Here is a 22,784-nt window from a genome sequence, read left to right as displayed (position 1 = left end):
TTCTCAATTTTATCTACAACTCATGCAACCTTATTTTTTCTTCTTCAAATTCCTCTACAGTATAGAATTGTGGCTTTTCAGGGGTGTCAGGTATTTCAATGATAGGGGTTGATCCAAAAAATGACTATGAAGGGTACATAATTCTAGGCATACTAGATTATCCCACCTTTCTTTTCCCAAGTATCTTCTTCAACTAAGATACCCTATTTTGCAGCTCAATTCTCTTTTTAACTTCTTGATTGTAGGCATCCACCACTATTCCATACTTACCCTGCAAATCAGTCATTTCCTTTTCTTCTCTTTCTACAGTGGCCAAGGCAAATTTAGAATAGTCCACATTCATGTAGGCTTCCTGTACATTTGATGTATCAACGATCCTCCTCACAATGATATCCCTTTTAATCCTGAATCATCAGGCTGTAATGGAGTAGTCTTGGATTCTCTTCTTAGTGACCACATAACAAGGGCAGCTTGATCATTACTAAATGCTGTTCCTAAGAATTCCTTCTTATCAGGATCATGTAATCCTAAATTATTCGACACATAATTAAAAATTAAGGCATCAACAATATCCCAATTGGGCAATAATAAAATATTTGCATTTTTCACCATCTGTCTACGCTTGTCACTGGTTATATTTTGGAATTCTTGTATCATTTGTTCTTTTATTTGATTCTGAAGGAGGCTTCATCCATTTCTGGATGCTCTGCTTTCATATTCCTACACCTTTGTTCAAAAATGTGCATGTTTGCTCTCCATGCAAACTGATGAAAAGCCCTAGATTTTACAAAACTGTTATCAGACAAAAATTGCTGACTGGCCTGCTCCAAAATAGGGTCTAATTCCCTTCCTCTGAAATCTACTACAGTTAATTCAAAACTTGGCATAGGAGGCTCCTGGGGGTTCCCTTCATCAATTTCTCCTTGAGTAGCAAAAACTCCCCCTTGCGACCCCATTTGTTCAATTTGCTCATTGGTGAGCTGCTCTTCCTCAATTCTCATTGGAGTTTGGGAAGGTGAGTAACCTTCATCATGGGATTCTTCTTCCATTATTATTTTTCTTCTTTTGGGAGAAGGTTCATGGGGTCTTTCTTCAAGGATAGTACTAGTAGATTCAATTACCTATTTTTATTTGTTTACAATGGGCACCTGCTCCTGAATAACAATATATCCTGTCCTCTTTCAGACAACCAATGGACCTACTCCTGTGTTAGGGGTGAAACCTAATTTCCTCATATCTTCTCTGGCTTTATCTGGAAAAGAATCAATAAAATTTTGTTTCTTTTCATTCATTACCTCCATTATTTTTGAGAATGTACTCATGAGCTTATTTATCCGATCTGCATTAGTTGCAGCATTACTAAGAGGGCTGTAATCTTTGTCAAAACAATTAATAAATTCCAAAACTTTTGAATTGACTCTCCATTTTTCTTTCTTTGTTTCTTGTTACTGGAGAGAATATTCATTCCTTATTATATCTTCAGGGAAATAAAATTCATGCTGACTTGGACGAAGCTTGATTCTATGTCTAAGAGCATAATTAAAGAAGTCTTCTGTGTCACAAAAATGAGCATGAGATACTGCCATCTTATACCAATTTAAAAATTTGTAGAGGAAGATCCACCCTTCTTTAGTTATTACAAACTGGTGAGCTATAGTGCAAGTAGGAAAAATTGATCCTGTTCCCCTTTTGTGCAAAAAGGTCTCCTCCACTCCCAATTGCCATAAAAATTTAGCTACCCCTACCTTTAAAGGTACCTGATAGGGTAGTACATGGGGTGTCCCTTTAAAACCATAGACCCTAATGACAGTTGAGACTGGATATGGGATGATATCTCCCCAATTGTGTGACACTTTTAAACTATGGGGTTTGTCCATAGGCCTAACAAGATGCATTAGTGCCTTAGGAATTCTGTGATTGTCACATAATATGAGGCATCTTAGTTTAGAAGCAAAATGCCTATCAAATCTAACAAAACTAGCATTTTCTGCCTCCCAAGTCATGTCTGCACTCCATAATTGAACTGGTAGTGCCTTGCCCTCTTGTTCCCTATTTAAAACCATTTCTTTAGCGAAATATGTAGCCCCCTTAAAAAGAAACATATGTATCAATAGGGAGTACTGACCCTAGACATTTTCCACCTTGCCCTTTGCAATCCCCACCAATCCATTGTGAATCTCATTAGCCAGGTAAGATGCAAAATCAAAAATTATTTCTACATTGAAAGAAGAGATTTGGGTGATTATATACATGAAGCTCACTGGAATAAAGTCTTCTTCACCCTCTCCGAAAACTCTGCATAGGGTTCTGTATATCTCTACTACCCTGGCATTAAAGCATGATTTCTTGAAAGGTTCTTTAGAAGATGATGTTATTGTTGGTAGGTTTCCAATTTTGCCTATGTGGGCTTTCAATGCACCTTGTCTAACTACATCCCTTTTGGACATATATTGTTTTTCTAACTCTATCAAATTAATGGGCACATGATACATGGTGAGAGGTCCCAGATTGAAAACCTTCCTAATTTCTTCTGGACTGATGGTAATTAAAACCTCACCATCCATTCTTCTCACTACCTTAGTGGCTGGATCATAGCTTTTCCCTATAGTTTCAAGTAGGTCATAATCCATAAACACACTGGGAACAACAAGGTTCCCAAGATCAAAATTCCATATATTGGCATGAGGGGCATATAATTTCCTTTCTGCGAACCATTTTTTGAACAAACTCAAACCAATTTGAGAAGTCTGAGCATCCTGAACCCAATTACCCTTATCATACAGTCCATTAGCTATCCTTAGCCTAGGGTTCAATGAGGTTAACCTCTTAACTTGTGTTGTCTCTACATTAGACTGAGGAAGCAACTCAAGAAAATCATCATGCACATTCCTATCCAAATAATTTACTGCACCTGAAAATCCCTTCTTCGGAGGCATCTTGGACTTATTTTTCACAGAACTGAAAAGCCTACGAGGATTATGGTAGTATTACTTGAATTTTGTCTATTTTTTCCTCTATATTTCCGCAAACTTTCCGCGAATAGACAACTTCACAATTTCTACCAGGCTTTGGCACACTTTCCTTCAGTAATTGCTTCTGCACAAGAATGGCTTCAAATCTTTGCTCGCATAAGATGAAACTGATGAAATCTCTCTGTATTATACTCTATATTTTTTTTACGGACGATGCTTTCATGTCTAATTAATACAAGGAGTGGCACTACATTTTGTGTTTAAAATTGTGCCGTCGATCTTTAAAGATCCTATGATCATGTGATATGGAGAGAACAACTAGGAGTTGTATTTGACATGTCAGTCAATTTACCCAATGAGAACTTACTACGTATATCATTCTTTCCTTGATGGTGCTTGTATCTGGACCTATTGACATCTGAGGACACATGTCAGTATGTCGCTACTTCGTTATGCATAAAAAATAAGCATCTTGCCATAGCAAAGCAGGGACAATCGTCGATCTAATTCCGAATCAATCAAATGATATGCTATTGGGTTTGCTCAGAAAGAAGGCGGTGGGCCCTATTCTCTATGTTGCTATAATTATCTCCCTCGCAACTCTTCATAGCGAGAAGGCGACAGCCATTGATCACATACTCAATCAAGGGTGAGGAAACTGCGCGGGGTCTTTTGATTTATACTCCCTATGTCGCATGGCTTAAAAAGCATGCAATTTTGCATAGCGAGGTAGCGAGGACCGTTGATTTCGTTCCAAGCTGACGTTCAAGATCTCATTGCACATTCGCTCAGAAAGGCATTAATGAAAAATGGATCTCTGCATAGTTGGCGCCTATCAAAAATTTACTGTAGTCCTAATTATCATTCCACATCACCAAAGGTCACCCCCGATCTTCAAATTCTATGGGGCCTCGCTACTTCGCTAACGGTGAAGTATCTAATTTTTCTAATAGCGAGGTAGCGAGCTCCAAAAAAATCATCATTTTGGCTCTTATTTCAGATATCCTACTGGGTCCCCTTTCCTATTTGGACGGTAGTTGCAACATGTACCTGCACAATAAATCATCCAGAAAATAAAGCTCTGACCACTGTATCTTCACTTTGCGGTCCCGCCTCGTAAAATACTCAACATTTGCTACCTCCCATGGCTTAAAAAGCATGCAATTCTTCATAGTGAGGTAATGACAGCGGTAGATCTACTTGGATCTGACAGTTGGAAAGATTTAGAAAAAAGGGGATCTCGGGGAAAAGGAAAATAAAAGGGACAGAATATTCATCTCACTTGGAAATTCAAAAGTTTTGCACCCAATAGTTTATGAACAAATAGAACATAGGGTTTTCATGAGTTTTTTCTTTATGGATGGATTATCCAAAAATCCTATGTTTCACTTAGAAATAAAGGTTTTGACTTTTTTACAATTTAACTCAACTTCTGTTGCACAAAAAGTCAGATCAACAGTGGCTCTGTCTGGGGATGATAGACTACTTGAGTCTATGCAAGAATTCAGAATCTATGGGAGAGAAGACCACACACTTGGCAAGATGACAACTTCTTCAGAGAGCACAAAGCAACACAAAAAAAACAAGGAACCAGACTGCACCAGGATATTTACAAGGATTTACAGAAAACAAAACTACAGGAAACCCTAAAACTACTATTCATGGAAGAAAATAAGTATTTTTCAAGAAAAATACCTCTTCAAGAACTGTCCATGAACTGGCAATTCAAGAATATTTTCAGATATATCTTTGATTATATAAGAATCTTCACCCCAAGTATTCTCAATGAGATATGGGCCAAACTAGATAGGATCAAATTTTCCATGTTTTCCTTTATCTTCAATTCTGGCATTCCACATCAAGACTAGATCTCCATTTTCAAATTTTTTGCTTACAGCTCTTTTATCATAGAGTGTCTTGACTTGCAATTGCAACTTTTGGTTCCTCAAAGATGCTTCTCTTCTGGTTTCGGTCAATCCTATCAATTCATCCATTCTTTCTTGCATTTCATCTATAGTATCTTCATCATACAACTGGATGTAATTGTATAGTCCCATCAAATTGTTCTAAGGCATTCTGGCTTGAATTTCGTACACTAAATTAAATGGAGCTACACCAATTGCTTTCTTTACAGTTACTCTATCAGCCCATATTGCCAACTGTAACTTGGAATCCCATGCCTTTTTATTATCATCCAAGGTTCTCTTAATGACCTTCAACAGGCTCTTATTTGTGGACTCAACTTGTCCATTCCCTTGTGGATGATATGGAGTAGATTATGATCTTGTCATTCCATATTTATCACAAAATTTGATGAACTCCTCAGATCTGAAACACATAGCATTATCTGTGACAATTCTCTGTGGACATCCAAACCTAGAAATAATATTATTCAACAGGAAATTATTTACCACCTTACTTGTCGCATTTCTTGTGGAGATAGCCTCCACCCACTTTGTAAAGTAGTCAGTAGCAACTAGAATCCAAGAATAGCCAGTGCTAGACTTGGGGAAAATCTCTCCTATGAAGTCCAGACCCCATTGCTGAAAAGGTGCTTGAGTCTCAACTGGTTTCAATGGAGTATTTCCTGAGAATTTAAGCTTTCTAGAAAACCTCTGACAAGGATCACATTTTCTAACCATAACTTGAGCATCCTTGAACAGAGAAGGCGACCAGAATCCAACCCTTATTATATTAAGTGTAGTAGTTTTGGCCATGTAATGTTCCCCACATACTCCAGCATGCATTTCTTTCAAAACCTCTTTTTCTCTTTCTTTATCAACACACTTCAATAGAACTCCCTCAAAGTTTCTCCACCCTAAATTATTTTGGACAATTATATACCTGATGGCTTGTAATTTAGTATTCCTCTTTTCATTGTCAGGCAGATGGGGAGGAACTTCCATATGTTGCAAGTAATATATGGCATTGGTGTACCAGTCATATTGGTCCATGTCACATAAGTCAGCTCTGAGATCATCATGTACCAGGTTTATCTGATTAGCTTCTAGATTAGTTTCAGCCATGAGTTTGGCCAAACCTTGACCTCTTACTAACTTTTTTATTTGTATATCAATGTTAAATTTTTGGATTCTATTGATCCATCTGCACCTCCTGCCTGACACTTCCTGTTGAGAGAATATATCCTTGACTGTAGCACTAGGTACAAAAGAGATAATAGTAGCACCTACCAAGTAACTTCTGAAAGCTTTTAAAACTTTTACCAAAGCATATGCTTTCTTTTCATTTATTTCATACTTCAACTCAGTAGGCTGTAGTGAGTTGCTGAAAAAAGCAATAGGCTGCTCATATCCTTCTTGATTTTTCTATAATAAGACTGCAGCTACGGTATGGAATGATGCAAAAGAGAAAATATGTATGGGCTTTGCCTAATCTGGGGTCCTCAATACTGGAGCATTTTTTATTGCAGTTTTTATATCTTGGAATGCTTGTGAGGGTTCAATATTCCAATCTATAACAGCTCCTTTCTTGAGCATCTTTGAGATGGGCCTACTGATTTCAGCAAAATTGGTAACAAATCTCTTCAAAAAATTGACCTGGCCAAAAAAGGATTGAATTCCTTTCACATTTTTTGGTTTGGGGACTTTTTCATAGCTATTACCCTTTTAGGATCTATTTTTGCCCCATCCTTAGACACTGTGTCCTAATAACTTTCCTTCTGTGACCCCGAATGTGCATTTCTTTGGGTTTAAAGATACCCCATATTCCAGGGCTTTTATAAAGATTTTTTCCAAGTGTTTGCAGTGATCTTCAGCCTTGTTAGAATATGATGTAAGATCATCCTAGTACACAACCATAAATTTGTCAATATACTCATGAAATGCTACATTCAAGGCTCTTTGGAAGGTAGCTCCTGCATTAATCAAGCCAAAAGGCATCCTCACGTACACATATGTTCCCCAAGGGGTTGTAAAGGTTGTCTTGAACTGTTCACTTTCTTTTACTAGAGCTTGATTATATCCAAAAAAGCCATCCATCATTGACATCAATTCAGAGCCAGTCACTTGTTGTAACATGGCTTCCATATTAGGTAAGCCATAATTGTGCTTCAGAGATGCAATGTTTAAATTTCTAAAATCAACACAAAGCCTAATATCTCCATTCTTCTTCCTAACAGGAACCAGGTTTGAAACCCAGGTGGAATGCCTGATTGGTTTGATTATTCCACCATCTCTCAATTTTGTCAGTTCTTCTTGCATTTTTGGGGCAAGGGTAGGATTGATTGGTCTCTGTTTTTGCCTAAACGATCTTACATTTTCCTTGAATGGTATGACATGCTGGAAAAGATCCTCCCTGTAAGCCTTAAGGTCGTCATATGACCAAGCAAAAACATGTCTGTATTTTCTAAGTAGGTCAATCAATGCTTTCCTGATTTCAACAGGAAAATGTTGGCCAATATAAAACCTTTTAGGAACTTCATCAATACCCAAATTTATTTCTTCTAACTCCTGGGGTTTGGGGTCATTTACCCCGAATTTTACTCTGTCTTGATTATCAAAAATATTTTCCAAGACTACTAACCCCTTTGGCATCTTACTTGTTTTTAATTGCATTATTTCTTGACCAAAAATGGTTTCGTTCCCATTTATGGTTTCAATTAGTCCACTACAATCCATCTCCTGACCGTGATACTTGTCTTCATTTAACAAAAAATTTGTAATATCCTTATCATCTTCAAAAACCTGCCAAATTTCAATGTTGTCAAGTATGGAAGGCCTATTTTGCACTTCAATCTAGGAGATTCCTGCAAATGATATTTCTTTTGGCTTGATGGCTACATTTGCCAACAGATCAACCATCTTGTTTTGTGTCCTATCTCTCCATGCGATCCCAAATGCATCAAAGAATTCTAACTGATCCCAGACTGCATTTCTATATTGTTTCAATCTCCTATTTTTTGATGAATAGGTTCCTTTGATCTGAGAGATAATTAGTTCAGAATCCCCTATAACACATAATTTCTTGATTTTATGATGTATGGCAACTTTGAGTCCTAGCAGCAATGCTTCATACTCTGCAGTATTATTAGTGCAGTCAAACTTCAAGGTGAATGAATACCTAAAAGTGTTATTTTCAGGGGACACAAAGACTACACCTGCCCCTGCACACTCTTTAGAACTAGCCCCATCAAAGAACATTGTCCATAATTTTGGTGAATTCATGAAACATTCAACCTCATTTTTGATGATAGCAGGTAAATTTGCAACTTCCTGAATAATTAATTCAGCCCTGAAAGCATTAATCCCAGTATCTAGGAAACAAGTGGTATCTTTGTCAATTTCTTCACTTAAGATGTGGTTAACCCTTGGTTCCCTATTTACCCTGACAGCCTTGTCCCCTATATGAAAAGTAGCATAAGTAAGATCACATTGTAGGCTTCCCCCCATGGCAACACTCCATTTTTTGGAGAGTAACATTCCGTAATGTGGAGGTATATCTACCACAAGGACAGCATGGTTAATTCTACCTCAGGATATGCAACCAATTTGAATGGAAGTGCATTTATAGTACCTATGACTGAGACTTCTCTAGCATCCATCCCTCTGCATCTTCCTTGCTTGGTATCTACTTTCAATCCTAAGGCTCCTATTACCTTGAAAGGCATTATATTATTGGAAGCTCCTGAGTCTATCATGCAATTTTTTAGGGTCTTCCCTTTTATGATTATCCTGAGGAAAAAGAGATCAATATCTTCTATGAATGCCACTAAGGAATCATCTAGAAACATTTGAGGAATCTGGGATATGATACCACTATCCTCTATTACTAATGGGGCCTGTTGGGGCATAGTTTGGTCAACAATAATATTATTGTTTGCTATTCCACCCAACCATGACAAAGCCTTATTCTTATGTTCTTCAATTCTAAAAAGTTCAAACAGGGGCACTTTTACAGTAATTTGAGATAACATGGATATCATATCAACGGGTTCAACCACAGTAGGCTTTACAATAGTACCTAGATTCAGAATCTTTTGAGCAGTAGGCACCACATTTTGCTTGCCAACATCCGATTCTGACTTCTTTGGTTGCACAACTGGTTTTGTTGCTTCACCTATCTGAAATTGAACCTTCTTCTTTGGTTCCCATTTCTTACCCTTGATCTCCTTGATTTTAGGCACATCTCCATGGACTTTCTTGTCTTGATCATTTATCTTATGAGTAATTTCCTCGATGAAGACACTAGATGGCTTTCTTGCATCATTTTTTATTGCTCTATTTCTCAAATTATAATTGCTATGAACTTGTGAAATCATTTCGGCTGTAATTCTGTCAATTTCCTCCTTGGAGGGCATTCTTAGACTTGTGAGACCCACATCACAAAATGTACTGCATACCTTATCTGCATCATACCCTTCATCATCTGAGAGTACTTGCTGATGATGTAGTTGGTAAGCAATTCTTTGGCTAGTAACATCATTTTCAGGCTCTTCTGAATCAGAATCTATCAAATCATCATACATGCTCACCATATTGCAGCTTATATCGTCATGGCTTTTATCTTCAGTTTCTTCTTCAGCTTGCACTCCTTGGGCTTGGGCAAATGACTGAGCAACAACACAATAATCAGCAGAATGAGGTGATTGGCATATAATGCACCATGGTACATCATCATTCATATTTATAGTGTTCCTTTGCAGGGGGTCTGGAGTACCCTTGTCCTTCACATTTTGGGTCTGGTTAGGAACTGGTTTACCATCTTTCCACTGAGTGGTATAAGGGTAGTTCTACATGTTAGGCTATCTATTGAAGTTGTTGTTATTCACAGGGGATCTTTCAGCAACATTTGGCTTATTGAAACTAGTGGGATTCATCTTCTTGAGCATTTCTAAAACCTGGCCTATAGTAGGTTCTTCGGTCTTTTTTCCTATAGGAGTTTTGTCATCCTCCCTTTTATTATTGTTTTTACCATTAAAAAGCTTAGAATCATCCCTCCTACCTAGTTTTCTAGATGCCTTTCTATTATTCTCTATATTTACTGCAACTCTATAAGCATCTCTCAAAGTTTTAGGATCTTTATCCCTCAATTGGTAAGCCATTTTGCTATCAAAAGCATTGAAATAGGTTGTGAGACAAACGTCTTCATTTAACCTCATGAATTGAAAAAGTTTGTACATACCCTTTTGGAATCTCACATTTAAATCAAATGTGGACTCATTTGGATTCTTCTTGATATTGTTGAACTCGTTCAACATGAATCCTGCGTTGGTATTGTCCCCATACTACTCTTTGAACAACTTCTCCAGATCACTGCATCAGGTAATACTGTCATCAGGCAACCTCCTGAACCAATCCCTTGCATCCTCTGTTTGTGAATGCACAAACAATTTCATTACCATTTCTTCATGTTCAACTTCATAATCATTCAACATGTCAATGAAAATCCTCAAATGCTCTTCACCAGTAATAGCATTGTTTCCAGAAAACTTAACCACTTTATCCCTTAAATCAAAAGATATGGGATGGGGGGCACCAGAAATACCAGAAAATGATATCTGTCTGTACTTTTCTAGGTATATAGGTTTCTTCTAGAAACCAGGAACATTTGAGGTGCTAGCTATATTAGCTTGACTCAGGGGAGAAACTTGGGACTATTGTGGTGGGACAAATGGGACTTGGGTGCCAATATTTGGGGATGAGGTAGGGGCAGATTGGGGTATTCCCTGAGTTGAAATTGTGGGAGCACTAACTGGTGCAGGATTTGCAGGTGGGATAGACAAATTGGGCCATGAAGCCAATGCAGAGTTAGACTTTATGAATTGGATTTTCCTTCTAGTTTCTGCAGCTTGAGCTTCATTCTCAACCTTCTCAAGCTCTTTTGCAAGATCTTCCCTCTCTTTTTGAGCCTTTTCAAGATCTAGATCTAACTTGGACATGGAGGGTTGTATAAGTTTTCTTGGTATAGCTTGAGGCTCATTTATTTGGATTCCTATAGCCTTGCCTTTCCCTTTATCTGGGGATTTTGCAGTGGGCTCTATAGGATCAACTTGAACAGGTTTATAGGCTTGAACTTGAGCAATAATTGGTTCTTGCCTTCGATTTAGGTGTTTCTCCTATTCTTGCACTTTAGCTCTCAAATTATCAATATCTCCAAAAACATCCTTATGGAGAGTTGTGGTATTCTCTTCTAATTTTTTATTTTTCTCTTTCAAAGCAGCCATCCTTCTTAACAGAGTATCTCTTTCTATTATGGCATCTAAGGTGGCCCGCTCCTTTTCCTTTTCAAGATGAATGCGTTTAGCTTCTTCCTCATCAATCCATTTTTTCAAAAATTCTATATCAGAGTGCACTTCTTTAGGATTTGCAGAAGTTGCCTCGAAATTAGCAGGGTCATCCAGATCTATTAGGTTTGGTTCTACATATGGGGCTACTCTGGGATTAAAAGGATTATCAGATGAACTCCTAAATCCTAGCCTATAATTTACATCAGCTACAGGATCTGGTCTTAATGAAGCAATTCCCAAAGTAGACACATCCTTGTCTTGAAAAACTCTCTCATCTGGTAATGGGGTACTGAAAATGCCTCCTAAGAGTCTTGTAGTTTCAGACTCAGAGCTAAGCAAAGAAGATTCTCTTCCTATTACTGGTTGATAACGAGAATTGACAGATGCATTACCTCTGGGTTTCCAAGTGGGATTTGGATCTATCTTTTTCTTATTTTGGTTCTTCCTACCACCTTGGGGTAAATTAGTATACATTGATACATTGGGATTGGCTCTCATGTAAGCTCTCATGTTTTTTCTCTTGTTAGCCATATTCACCTTTTGTTACAATAAGCACTAGTTTCAAAACCTTGATTGAGTCGCCACCCTATTTTGGGACGATATATAATGACACTTTTAGCTGATCAAAAGAAACTGACACACAAGTAGGAAAAAAAATATAGGGCACAGACAGACCAATCACTGATGTCGTAAGAATGCAACTCTTGCTTGTTTAGATAAGACACTTAAATAGGCTGGATATGTCAGTGTGTAGCAATGGTACTTGGGCTCTATCTTCTTTAAATTCTCAAGGTTTGACACTAACAGATTCCCTTATAACCACGAGAATGACATAGATCACATGACACACATGTACATAGGAGGACCAAAGAAACTGTAGTACTTTTCACAGAGGTGCTGGACAACTCCCCAGCAGAGTTGCCATTTTGTTGGTGTTTTAAAAGTACTAAAACTACTAAGCGACAAAAAGCTTAATACCAGAATGACAATATATACACAATCTAAAGACTAGTCTATTCTTATCAATAATTTCATATGTAAGGTATTTGGACCCAACTTCAACAAAACCATAGATGGTTTTCTACTCTTTTGGCTCTGCAAAACCAGGGTGGGTATACCCAGGGATGGTTCAAATATGAAACCACTGTATGAGGATTATTCTTAGTTTCATTCTGATTCTCATTTCAAAATCCTCAAATATATATATAATTCTTACTAACTTGCCAAACACATCCCATAAACAGATATGGCCAAGAAGTCTTCTATAGATCTACAGACGTTTTTAACAACAATGGCTAACTAAAGCTAAAATGATTTCATGTAGACAAGTGCTGGCCAACTTTGAAGATCTATAGGAAATAAAAGTAAAATTTGATTTGATGATGCATTTGAACAACCATTTGTAAGATACTTCTCTTTCAGCTGAAATAACTTGATTATTGCCTAATCCATTGGGGTTTCAGAGTCTATAGAAAAATCTAAGATCTAATTTGTTGCCTTACAACAAATTGTATCAGCAATTCTTGTCAGAACTTATCATTCAAAATCCTTTTCAATACTTCAAGAATATTATCACATTCATCAAAGCTTTTACTTAATCCATTGAATTAACAACAATAATAGATGGATATACAACCTAACTAGATTGCATTCAATTGTACAGGCTTTTACTCATACAACATCAAGGTAGCTAAGTATTGAGCGGGAGACAAAATTCAAAAAGAACTGATATGGGGACAGTTCATAGTTTGTATTCATTTCCTTTGAAAATGGTACATCTTTTACAATAAACTTAGAATAGCCATCAGAAATAAACACAATTCATTGTATCTTCATGTATTTTCAAAAAAATTGACAGAGAAACACATTACAAACTTGCCTTATAAATTTGGACCAACAACTAGACTAAGCACAAAACTTAGAAGAAAAAGAATTCAAAACCTTTTTTAGCCTTGGGATCTCACTTAAATAATGTGAGATGCAACAAGCTTCAGGCTAAACAAATGATAGGTGTCCTTCTAAAGACAGGAACAAAATAACAGAAAGGCTAATTACAACAAACATTTCTTGGTGGGTCCCTTTCTGTTATGCTTCTCATTTGTTGAGATACAAATAAAAATGATCTGATCTTACAATCATTCTTCATGCTTGGAGTAAGTAGACATTAAGTTTGAAAGTGATGTATTGTCTTCAGTTACCTGTAAATTTACTTCAACCTGGGGAGTCTCTGTGTCCTCAGTATTAACTTCGGGGGTGGTTGTTACTTTTTCACTTTCTTCCTCATCATCTTCTGGTATTTGTTCTAGAAACTAATTTTTCCATTTATTAAAAACATCATCATCTAGCCAATCAAAACTTAGAGCTTCTCTTTGTATCTTTATTAAAGAATTTGTACTTTCTTCTAAATCATCAAATTCTTTCTTCATAGCAGTATAAAACAACTATATTTTTACTAGCTCTTCATTTGTATTTGCCCAGAACTAGTGGCCAGCCTCACTCATAATGTTTATTATTCTTTGATTGAATAACTCATCTATCTCCCTGTTCCATTTTTCCTTTACTTTTAATGCATCAATAGATTCTAAAGCACAAGAAAATAGGGTGAATTTTTCAACAATGTATTTGGAAAAACAGAGTGTTAATCTTCTCTGTAAAGAATCTCTTTCATCACCAAAATTCTCTAGCTTATTTAACAAATCAAAAATCTTCTCAACTTGGTGATAAGGCATTTGGACTGTAGATATATATATGATTGTAATATCATTATTTCTCTCCCTCCATTTTTGCACAAGAGAAGTCAGTCTATCCTTTTCTTTATTTAACTCATCCAGAAAGGTTATAATTCTTATCAACTGATCATAAAAAGTTGACCATTGTATTTTATCCCTCAAATATATTACACCCTGCTTCAACTTTTCTTCATATTGATTTCTCAATTTTATCTGCAACTTTATTTTTTCTTCTTCAGATTCCTTTGTAGTATAGAATTGTGGCCTTTCAGGGGTGTCAGGTATTTCAATGATAGGGGTTGATCCAAAAAATGAATGTGAAGGGTACATAATTCTAGGCATACTGGATTCTCCCACCTTTCTTTTCCCAAGTATCTTCTCCAACTGAGATACCTTGTTTTCCAGTTCAATTCTCTTTTTAACTTCTTGATTTAAGGCATCCACCACTATTTCATACTTACCCTGCAAATCAGTCATTTCCTTTTCTTCTCTTTCTGTAGTGGCCAAGGCAAATTTAGAATAGTCCACATTCATGTAGGCTGCCTATACATTTGAAGTATCAGCGACCCTCTTCACAATGATATTCCCTGTTAATCCTAAATCATCAGGTCGTAATGGAGTAGTCCTTGATTCTCTTCTTAGTGACCACATAACAAGGGCAGCTTGATCATTACTGAATGTTGTTCCCAAGAATTCTTCTTATCAGGATCCTGTAATCCTAAATTATTTGACATAGAATTAAAAATTAAGGCATCAACAATATCCCAATTGGGCAATAATAAAATATTTTCATTTTTCACCATCTGTCTACCCTCGTCAGGGGTTATATTTTTGAATTCTTGTATCATTTGTTCTTTTATTTGATATTGAATGGAGGCTTCATCCATTTCTGGATGCTCTGCTTTCATATTCCTACACCTTTTTAAAAAAATGTGCATGTTTGCCCTCTATGCAAACTGATGAAAAGCCCTAGATTTTACAAAACTGTTATCAGACAAAAATTGCTGACTGGCCTGCTCCAAAATAGGGTCTAATTCCCTTCCTTTGAAATCTACTACAGTTAATTAAAAACTTGGCACAGGAGGATCCTGGGGGTTCCCTTCATCAATTTCGGCTTGAGTAACAAAAACTCCTCCTTGCGACCCCATTTGTTCAATTTGCTCATTGGTGAGCTGCTCTTCCTCAATTCTCATTGGAGTTTGGGAAGGTGAGTAACCTTCATCATGGGATTCTTCTTCCCTTATTATTTTTCTTCTTTTGGGAGAAGGTTCAGGGGTTCTTTCTTCAAGGACAGTACTAGTAGATTCAATTACCTATTTTTCTTTGTTTACAATGGGCACCTACTCCCGAATAACAGTATATCCTGTCCTCTTTCAGACAACCAGTGGACCTACTCCTATGTTAGGGGTGAAACCCAATTTCCTCATAACTTCTCTGGCTTTATCTCGAAAAGAATCAATAAAATGGTGTTTCCTTTCATTACTGAATGTTGTTCCCAAGAATTCCTTCTTATCAGGATCCTGTAATCCTAAATTATTCGACACATAATTAAAAATTAAGGCATCAGCAATATCCCAACTGGGCAATAATAAAATATTTGCATTTTTCACCATCTGTCTACCCTTGTCACAGGTTATATTTTGGAATTCTTGTATCATTTGTTCTTTTATTTGATTCTGAATGGAGGCTTCATCCATTTCTGGATGCCCTGCTTTCATATTCCTACACCTTTGTTAAAAAATGTGCATGTTTTCCCTCCATGCAAACTGATGAAAAGCCCTAGATTTTACAAAACTGTTATCAAACAAAAATTGCTGACTGGCCTGCTCCAAAATAGGGTCTAATTCCCTTCCTCTGAAATCTGCTACAGTTAATTCAAAACTTAGCATAGGAGGATCCTGGGGGTTCCCTTCATCAATTTCTGCTTGAGTAGCAAAAACTACCCCTTGCAACCCCATGTGTTCAATTTGCTCATTGGTGAGCCACTCTTCCTCAATTCTCATTGGAGTTTGGGAAGGTGAGTAACCTTCATCATGGGATTCTTCTTCCCTTATTATTTTTCTTCTTTTGGGAGAAGGTTCAGGGGGTCTTTCTTCAAGGACAATACTAGTAGATTCAATTACCTATTTTTCTTTGTTTACAATGGGCACCTACTCCCAAATAACAGTATATCCTGTCCTCTTTCGGACAACCAATGGACCTACTCCTGTGTTAGGGGTGAAACCCAATTTCCTCAGAACTTCTCTGGCTTTATCTGGAAAAGAATCAATAAAATGTTGTTTCTTTTCATTCATTACCTCCATTATTTCTAAGAATGTACTCATGAGCTTATTTATCCGATCTGCATTAGTTGCAGCATTACTAAGAGGGCTGTAATCTTTGTCAAAACAATTAATAAATTCCAAAACTTTTGAATAGATTCTCCATTTTTTTTTCTTTGTTTCTTGTTATTGGAGAGAATATTCATTCCTTATTATATTTTCAGGGAAATAAAATTCATGCTGACTTGGACGAAGCTTGATTCTATGTCTAAGAGCATAATTAAAGAAGTCTTCTGTGTCACAAAAATGAGCATGAGATACTGCCATCTTATACCGATTTAAAAATTTGTAGAGGAAGATCCACCCTTCTTTAGTTATTACAAATTGGTGAGCTATAGTGCAAGTAGGAAAAACTGATCCTGTTCCCCTTTTGTGCAAAAAGATCTCCTCCACTCCTCCCAATTGCCATAAAAATTTAGCTACCCCTACCTTTAAAGGTACCTGATAGGGTAGTACATGGGCTGTCCCATTAAAACCATAGACCCTAATGACAGTTGAGACTGGATATGGGATGATATCTCCCCAATTGTGTGACACTTTTAAACTATGGGGTTTGTCCATAGGCCTAACAAGATGCATGAGTGCCTTAGGAATTTTGGGATTGTCACTTAATATGAGGCATATTAGTTTAGAAGCAAAATTCCTATCAAATCTGACAAAACTAGCATTTTTTACCTCCCAAGTCATGTCTACACTCCATAATTGAACTGGTAGTGCCTCCCCTTTGTGTTCCCTATTTAAAACTATTTCTTTAGCGAAATATGTAGCCCCCTTAAAAAGAAACATATGCATCAATAGGGAGTACTGACCCCAGACCTTTTCCAACTTGCCCTTTGCAATCCCCACCAATCCATTGTGAATCTGATTAGCCAGGTAAGATGCAAAATCAAAAATTATTTCTACATTGAAAGAAGAGATTTGGGTGATCATATACATGAAGCTCACCGGAATAAAGTCTTCTTCACCCTCTCTGAAAACTCTGCACAGGGTTTTGTAAATCTCTACTACCCTGGCATTAAAGCATGATTTCTTGAAAGGTTCTTTAGAAGATGATGTTATTGTTGGTAGGTTTCCAATTCTTCCTATGTGGGCTTTCAATGCACCTTGTCTAACTACATCCCTTTTGGACATATATTCTTTTTCTAACTCTAACAAATTAATGGGCACATGATACATGGTGAGAGGTCCCAGACTGAAAACCTTCCTAATTTCTTCTGGATTGATGGTAATTAAAAGCTCACCATCCATTCTTCTCACTACCTTAGTGGCTGGATCATAGCTTTTTGCTACAGTTTCAAGCAGGTCATAATCCATAAACACACTGGGAACAACAAGCTTCCCACGATCAAAATTCCATATATTGCCATGAGGGGCATATAATTTCCTTTTTGCGAACCATTTTTTGAATAGACTCAAACTAGTTTGAGAAGTCTGAGCATCCTGAATCCAATCACCCTTATCATACAGTCCATCAGCTATCCTTAGCCTAGGGTTCAATGAGGTTTACCTCTTAACTTGTGTTGTCTCTACAGTAGACTCAGGAAGCAACTCAAGCAAATCATCATAGTATTACTTACTTGAATTTTTTCTTTGTTTTCCTCTGTATTTCCACAAACTTTCTGTGAATAGATAACTTCACAATTTCTACCAGGCTTTGGCACACTTTCCTTCAGTAATTGCTTCTACACAAGAATGGCTTCAAATCTTTGCTCACATAAGATGAAACTGATGAAATCTCTCTGTATTATACTTTTCTTTTTTTTTTACAGATGATGCTTTCATGTCTAATTAATACAAGGAGTAGCACTACATTTTGTGTTTAAAACTGCACCGTCAATCTTTGTAGATCCTACGATCATGTGATACGGAGAGAACAACTAGGAGTTGTATTTGACATGTCAGTCAATTTACCCAATGAGAACTTACCACATATATCATTCTTTCCTTGATGGTGCTTGTATCTGGACCCGTTGACATCTAAGGACACATGACAGTATGTCGCTACTTCGTTATGCATAAAAAACAAGCATCTTGCCATAGCGAAGTAGCGACAATCATCGATCTGATTTCGAATCAATCAAATGATATGCTATTGGGTTTGCTCAGAAAGAAGGCGGTGGGCCCTATTCGCTATGTCGCTATAATTATCTCCCTCACAACTCTTCATAGCGAGAAGGTGATAGCCATTGATCACATACTCAATCAAGGGTGAGGAAACTGCACAGGGTCTTTTGATTTATACTCGCTATGTTGCATGGCTTAAAAAGCATGCAATTTCGCATAGTGAGGTAGTGAGGACCGTTGATTCCATTCCAAGCTGACTTTCAGGATCTCATTGCACATTTGCTCAGAAAGGCATTAATGAAAAATGGATCTCTGCATAGTTGGCTCCTGTCAAAAATTTACTGTAGTCCTAATTATCATTCCACGTCACCAAAGGTCACCGCTGATCTTCAAATTTTACGAGGCCTCGCTACTTCGCTAACAGTGAAGTATCTAATTTTTTTGATAGTGAGGTAGCGAGCTCTAGAAAAATCATCATTTTGGCTCTTATTTCAGATATCCTACTGGGTCCCCTTTCCTGTTTGGATGGTAGTTGCAATGTGTACCTGCACAATAAATCATTCAAAAAATAAAACTTTGACCACCGTATCTTCACTTTATGGTTCCTCCTCATAAAATACTCAACATTCGCTACCTCGCATGGCTTAAAAAGCATGCAATTCTTCATAGCAAGGTAACGAGAGCAGTAGATCTACTTGGATCTGATGGTTGGAAAGATTGAGAAAAAAGAGGATCTCAGGGAAACAAAAAATAAAAGGGACAAAATATTCATCTCACTTGAAAATTCAAAAGTTTCGCGCCTGACAGTTTATGAACAGATAGAACATAGGGTTTTCATGAGTTTTTTCTTTATCGATGGATTATCTAGAAATCCTAAGTTTCACTTAGAAATAAAGGTTCTGACTTTTCGACAATTTAACTCAACTTCTGTTGCACAAAAAGTCAGATCAACAGATGCTAACCAGTAGGAGAAACTATTAAACACCTTCCACGATGGAGCCTGCGAGGGACATTTTTTATCAACAGTGAGAATCTTCAAAATTCTATGAAGCGGATACTATTTGCCAAGTATTTTTAGAGCCACATATAATTGGGTGAGAAATTATGAGTAATGTAAATTGATTATTGGAAAACCACAATTAACTGTTCTTACTTTAAAACCTGTGATTATAGAAGAACCTTTTCAACAGTGGGGATTGGATTTTATAGGGCCTATCAAACCAAACTCAAGTGCAAGTCACGCAGATATCCTCACTGCTATAGATCACATTACTAAATGGGTTGAAGTGGTTCCTATTAAAGCCACAACATCACATGTAGTGTATAAGTTCTTGATGGAAAACATTCTAACCTATTTTGGTACACCAAAAAAAATAGTGACTAACAATGCACAAAATTTTTCTTCTCAAGAAATTCAATTGTATTGTTATGATCAATGTATCCAGCTGTCTCATGCTTCAGATTATTTTCCTCAAGGTGATGGATAAGCAGAGCCCATGAACAAAAATTTGATCAATATCATGAAAAGGTTAGTAGATGAAAAGGGAAAGGATTTGCATAAGAAGTTATATGAAGCAATCTAGGCTGATAGAAGTTCCCCAAACAAAGTTATTGGCATGGCTCCTTTTGAACTAGTGTATGGAGTTGAAGCACAATTGTCCTTGCCATTAGAATTGGCCACTTTAAATTTACAAAAGGAAATTGAAGATGGAATATTTCATTCTCCCATTGAAAAGAGAATACTGTACCTCCAAAAAATAGAAGAAGAAAGAAGGGAGTTGGTAGATCACATCACCAACAATCAAGCAAGGGTCAAAAGAATTTTTGATCGAAAAACAAGGCCATAAAGATTCATGAAAGGGGATCAAGTATTGTTGTGGGAAAATAGAAAGAAACCTAAAGGAGTTCACACCAAGTTCAAGAGGTTATGGAAAGGCCCATTTGTAATATCTAAAGAACTAGACTCTAATGAATTCAAACTACAATATCTTAATGGAGATGATTTCCCCCTATCTTATAATGGACAAGACCTTAAACTGTACCAATTCTAAGCTTGGTCTTCGTCTCATTATAAATACCATCCTTTTTGGGTTTTGTTCTTTCTTTTGTTTTATCTTTCTATTTTTTTCCTTTTCGAGTTAGTTTGCAAAGCCAAAGATCCTGACTTCATCTATGATCCTTCCAGTCTCATTCGCCAACTAGAGCCAATTTTTACCACACTCATATTTTTCTCGTGTCCTTAGGTGTTTCATGCATGAGTCATTTCTTGATCGTGAAGTTGAACTTGAAGTTCCAATTAACTTCAAGTTTAAGTTCACATTCCCTATTGTCTTTCATCTTTCAAAGTCCACATTCACTCTCCTGAGTTAGTCTTGATGAAGTTGAAGTCAAAGTTGAAGTCTGATCATCTCAAATTTCAACTTCAACTTCGATATCATTTTTGTATACTAACATTATTTTTTCATGCAGGCATTCAATCCTTGAAATAAAAAAGTGAAATGGGCCCCAATGATGACATTTTTCAATGCATGAAAAATAATAAATAAGGATGTTAAGGAAGCATGTGTCTTGACATGAAAAGAATTGGAGAAAAGGCAAATTTTTCATTTCATGATGACATGGAGCATTAATAGGCATGTGGATTTTATGGGCATTAATAACAAATCACTCAGAGGGTCTTTTCTGATGTGCGACACATGAATAGTAATTATTATATTTACTTGCCATATCTGTACTGAGATTTTCTTCATAAGTCATCCCTCAAATGCATTACTTAGCCATTTCACTACTCATTTCACCATTTGCAAAAGGAAATCTTAGTGTCATCTAGTAGGGAGAATGTGTCACAGGATAAGCTTTGTCAAACTATAAGTGCATCACCATTACCCTTTGTAATTTTTCTTGTTCTTGCTTTTGTTTTGAAAGGTTTTCATTTGCGTCTTTTAGACCCTGTCACCCCATAAACATTATTTCACCCCAAAATGCCCAAATTGGAAAAACCATGTCTCCTTAGCTCTTTACCTGAGATTCATGACACATTCCTAGTTAATAAAAGCTTGATCGATATAATTGAAAGACCCAAAAATGCCTAGTTAGGTCCTATATATTAGAAACTAGTCAATAGTGGATTTCTTAAAGCTACCAACATTTCGTACAGCTATTACATGCCCAGAGTTAATCATAGAATGTACAAACCACTATGATCCTAACATGACATGTGTCAAGAAAATTTTAGGAGAAGTGGTAGTCAAAATCAATAGGACCAGTGTTTTCTCAGCCCTTAAGATCCATCATAAGGAACCTTATGAACCATGGACATTTGAGGAGGTAGAACACTTGTATGCCAAAAGGAAAAATAATTATGACAATAAAGTAGCCCAGTCTTGGCTCCTAAAACCAGCAGAAGATGGTTCAAGGTTGCCCAAACCATTAACCATTGAACATTTCATCAAAGAAATTGTAGATATTGTGCTTTTGTTGAGTAGAGTCAAAGGAAACAAGCATGCATTTCATTGGGAGACATTGATGTATTTCTTCATCCAAAAGATTGTTGAGGGGGATAAGCTCATTAATTGGGCTGACCTAGTTGCTGAGAATTTACACAAGGGTTTAGTGGTTTTCAATAATCTTGGTCCATTTCTCCTATCTTCCTTTTTAGTTTATGTCTTGGTAGCATCTAAAAAATGGGAAAGCCTTCCACATTCACCATGGATAGATGAAATGCCCATTTACCAATACTATAGTGATCTCTAGGAAGCTACTTCGTGTAAAGAGTTCAAAAGAGAAAATGATGTATTTCTGGGAAGGCTAGTTTTTGAGGTTCAGGGTCATGAAAATAATAGACTATCTGAGGAAGCAATGCAAGCTATACAAGTCTATGGTTTTTTTTTATATTCAATTCCCTAGGTTCGCATACCTCATGATGGGTGGTTTTTCAGGTGAACCATTGAAGTTGCCTCATTATTTCTTAGACTCTATTATTTTATCTGACATATGTAGACAATTTTTCTTAGTCATGGAGTCTTTTGAAATTAACAAGAGGTCCTCTTCTATTTTCTTTACCATTTAAATTGGTCACTACAAATGCCCTAGTCTAAAGCAAGCCATATTGACAAGAGCATCATTGACCCATTTGTGTTTCAAACCTTTCTTCCCTCGAGAAAATTTTGATTACACAAGATTTGTCAGGAACAATTTTAAAAATGTTATTTCTTTTGTTCACATTCCATAGTTAGACGACTACTAGGCAAATTGTCCTGATGAGTTTGAAGTAAGAAAAAGGCTATGGTGAAGATTAACAATTAAGAAAATTAATATGTTTAATGTTGATCTTGACACATGCAAGCTAAAAGAAGAAGATTCAGAAGAAGTGATTGACCCATTTTATATTGACCAAATTGAATGCATGCCTATTCCTAAGATTGATTAGGGAAGAAGAGAAGAAGATGATTTG

Source organism: Cupressus sempervirens, chromosome 5 (genome assembly GCF_028749045.1).
Source record: "Cupressus sempervirens isolate cs-2001-9-10 chromosome 5, ASM2874904v1, whole genome shotgun sequence".
Lineage (NCBI taxonomy): Eukaryota > Viridiplantae > Streptophyta > Pinopsida > Cupressales > Cupressaceae > Cupressus > Cupressus sempervirens.
The sequence above is the reverse complement of the archived record's forward strand: the minus strand, read 5'-3'. Positions refer to the sequence as shown.